Source organism: Cavia porcellus, unplaced genomic scaffold (assembly GCF_034190915.1).
Source record: "Cavia porcellus strain 051 isolate PalLab524CR breed Dunkin Hartley unplaced genomic scaffold, mCavPor4.1 scaffold_18, whole genome shotgun sequence".
Taxonomy (NCBI): Eukaryota; Metazoa; Chordata; class Mammalia; order Rodentia; family Caviidae; genus Cavia; species Cavia porcellus.
The window spans coordinates 62,819,379-62,823,549 of record NW_026947501.1 but is presented as its reverse complement, the minus strand read 5'-3'; positions in this window follow the sequence as shown (position 1 = coordinate 62,823,549).

The following is a 4,171-nucleotide window of genomic DNA, read 5'->3' as shown; positions in this document are numbered from 1 at the left end:
TGTGGACGTTGGATTTCCATTCTTTTTCTCTCCAGGATCTCAATGAACATATCACGTTTCATTTAGTCTTCATATCTTCTTGGGCTCCTTTTGGCTGTGACAGTTTACATTCCTTGTTTTTGACCGTCACAGTCATCAGCATAACTGGTAGAATCTTTTGAGAAAACTTTCTTCTTTGGAATTTGATGCTTTCATCATCATCAGATTGAGTTATATCGTCCTCTCATTGAATAGCTGGTCTGTCTCTTTCAGGAGCTCTAAAGGAAGTCTGCGCACAATGGGGAGTCAAGTACCAGATAAAGCTGGTAACATCTCAACCAGTCTGGTCACTAGCAGGGACTTCGAGTTCAAGGCTGATTTTCTTATGTGTAACCTAAATCCTGGCCCTGTCAGAGCGGATACCAGAGATTGTGTAGCTGTGACTTGGTTCTGCGGTGAGACCAAATGCAGGATTATCAGGACTAATGTGCCAACACCCAATTCCTCCTTCAAAAGTGATCTCATAAATAGGCAGAAAGAACTGAGCTGCTGCATCAGGGTAATATTAGTTTGTTGGACCAAATATCGTGCACTAGCATCTTATTTATTATCAGAAAATGGAGAAGTTGGCTAAATGAACATCAGTAAAATCCAAGTAGTTTGGGAAAATAATTTTAAAAGCATTCATCTTAGATCTCCTGAAAAATATATGCCTTCCAAATTTAAAATGCTCATTAGTCAGGAGCTACCAGAAAATTAGCAAATCAAATGATGCACAGTGCTGCCTCCTTACTTCTTCAGAAAAACAAGATACCAAGGTACGATAGTACAGTATTCTTTACGAGGGCAGGTTTTCAAACTACAAAGCTCATCTACTTTAATCCTGTTCCCATGTCATGATTTTAAAACATTTTGATAGATAGAACCTTTGTGTCTCGATTCAATTTGTGAATCTTCTGAGGAGGAACCCATAAGTAATATCAGCCTAAGACAGATGAAAGTAATGCATTGTGATATATTTAAAGTGGTAGATAATCAGCAATTTGAAATAATCAACCTAAAAATAGTAAGATTGCTCTCCTCTAGTAATAGAGTTCTTTTAAACTCTCATATGTTCTTTTAAATTTTTCTTAGCTCTTTCATAACAAATCTTCCTGACAGCATGTGTTTGACCATGTCTGGATTTTTCTTTTTTTATTGGTATATGTTCTGTTTTTGTTTTTGTTTTTGTCTTTGTTTTTAATTTTTAACTATGTCTGAAGGTATGTGCAGCTATTTTGAAGACAAGAGGCATTACAGCAACCATTGTTGATTTCCTATTGTTTTAAAGTCCTGTGTCACTTACACTGATTTATTTTGATTGGCTTTATTCTGCTTGGTCGATTTTGCTTGGTTTTATTCTCTTTAAAAATAAAAATTAAAAACAAAAACAAAATAACTCAGACATGCTGGGTGGATTTTATATATATATTTCTTAAATCATTTGAAGAAGTCTGTTCCTTTCCAACAAAAATTTTCCAAGGCAAAACAGTGTCTACACATACACTGACACACCCGGAGATGCACATATACACAGATGCACAAGCATACACACATATTCTCATGCACATGCATCATGTGCAACATGTAAATGTGCACATCCCTGAATTCCAGCTATGTGTCTCTGGGAAGACGACTCTAGGGAGACTCCTTCTGATCTTTAAGCCTCCATTTGTGTGTACACACAGTGCCAGTTACTCCCCTAGGGGCTGGGAGGATGAGCAAACAGGCTATGCTTTCCCTGTGTTCAGCCTGAGATGAAAGTGTTTTGATGAAAGCTCCCAGAACGTGCTCTGAAAAGCCATCGAAGGGGACCAGGGGCAGAAGGTGACAACTTACAAAGAACAAAAAGTTGCACAGTGGTGGTGGCTGTTCAGGAGAAGAAGGGAGTAGACAGAGGAGTAAAATTGTGAGTGGCTTCAAAATAAAAAGAGCTGGATTCTACCCCAGTGCGTTCACTGGGCCACTCAACCACTCTTTCAGTCCCTACTTCCTTCATGACCCAAAGGGCATTCAGACACTGCTCCGCAAGTGACTGGCTGAGAACGCAGTCAAGACTGCCACTGTCCTGCTCCCAAGAAGACGATGGCACACACAGGAAAGAGCATGGATCTCAGCCCTGGTCAGGCAGGCGTTCCCCGCTCTGGTAAAGGGAAGCCCGGGTGCTGTGGGTGGGGACATCCAGTTTAGCCAGAGGCAGAGAAGAATTCTCAACAGCCAGCGATACACAGAGGCAGCTCAATCTCTCTGAAAAAAGGAAATGATTAATTCATTTCTCACTCAGCAATCACTGACTGAAAGTAGTTGAAACAGGCACTCAGGAATATGGTGTGAAATTTACTCAGCTTCTGTTTTGCAGTCTAATGTGTGGCTCCTCATCTGACCGGCGGTGCAGGTTGTCTCCCGCTCCAGGGCGTTGGCTTTTAACCAGTGCACAGAGGAGAACCCGCATTTCTGCAGTGGTCTGTGGTCCTGCTCCCTTCTGATCCTTATGAACTTCAGACTCAGACCCACCACACTTCCTGCAAGTACTTGGGGTCCAAAATAAACTCTCTGCATGTCGAAGACTAAAACTAGACCCATGTCTATCACCATGCAATAAACTAGAGTCAAAATGGGTCAAAGATCTAAATATTAAAATGGAAACATTAAATCTACCGGAAGAAACAAGTAAAATCTTGAAGGCGTGTGTAGGCAGAGACCTCATGAACTAAACTCAGACTGCATGGAAAATGCTACAAAGAATCAACAAATGGGATCTTATCTCATTAAAAAATAACTGTTGTACAACAAAAGAAACTATCAACAGAGTAAAAAGGCAACCCACTGAGAGGGAAAAAATTATAGCCAGTTGTCCCTCAGACAACTCTAGTTTTATATCTAGAACATACAAAGATTTGAAGGAAATTAGACTCCCAAATTCAAAGATGGGCATCTGAGATGAATATTCACCTCTCAGATGAAGAAAGGCAAATAAAGGCAGAGATGCAAATTGAAACAACACTGAAATTTCATCTCATCTCAGAAAGAATGGCTGCCATCAAGAAATCAACCAATAACAAATGCTGCTGGGGCTATGGGAAAAAAGAAATGCTTCTCCATTGCTGGCAGGAGTGTGGATCGCCATAATCATTGTAGAAATCAGTATAGAGATTTCTCAAAAACCTGGATTAGAGCTTCCTTTTGCCACAGTTATTCACCTTCTGGGTATTTTCCTAGATGAACTGAAAACATACCACAGCGATATATGTGCATATATATATATATATATATATATATATATATATATATAGCAGCACACTTTGTAATAGCTAAATCTTGGAAACAACACAAACACCCATCAACTGAGGGTTGGATAAAAAAGACTTGGTGATTTTATATAATGGAGTACTACTCAGCTATGAAGAAAGATAAACCAGAGGCTTTTATAGGTAAATGGATGGAAATTTAGATCATACTCATAAGTGAAATAAATCAGACTCACATGTGTAAGCATCATATTGTTTCCTCTTCTGTAAAAAAAGGAAAAAGTAAACAAGCTCCCAAATTGTACAGTAGATATTGTGAAATAGGAAGAAACTGTTCAAAAGAAAAGACAAAATGGGGTGAGAGAAATGAGAAAGGAAGGAAAAAGGGAAAAATACACACACACACACACACACACGATAGTTAAGACAGTTATAGAGCTAGTTTCTCCTGATTCATTTAAAAAAAAGATTTGTGCTAATATTGTTTGGACAGTGTTTCATGCCTGTGTCTTGTACTCTGAGTAACTACTATAAAGACAACAACAAGCAATGTATTGATTATTGTTACTCTTAGCCTGTGTTAAAACTGTTTCATTTTTACTTTTATTTCTATTTATTCTCTTTATAATAAAAATTTCAAAAAGAAAAAATAAAGGAGAGTGTTTAATTAAAAAACATAACACTTGGGGTCCAGCTCTATCCGCCTGGCCATTCTTTTTCCTGTGTCAGGCTTTTCCATCCCCTTTTGTCTCCTTCCTGCTTCTCTGGCTTGAAAATTCGCATTCTGGCTCCCTGCACCACTGGCTGCATTCCACGCTCCTTCATCTGGATCTGTAAAATTTGACAGCCTTCACATTAAAATTGTGGCAGATGAGTCATTTTGCTGGGGTTCATGTATGTGCCTG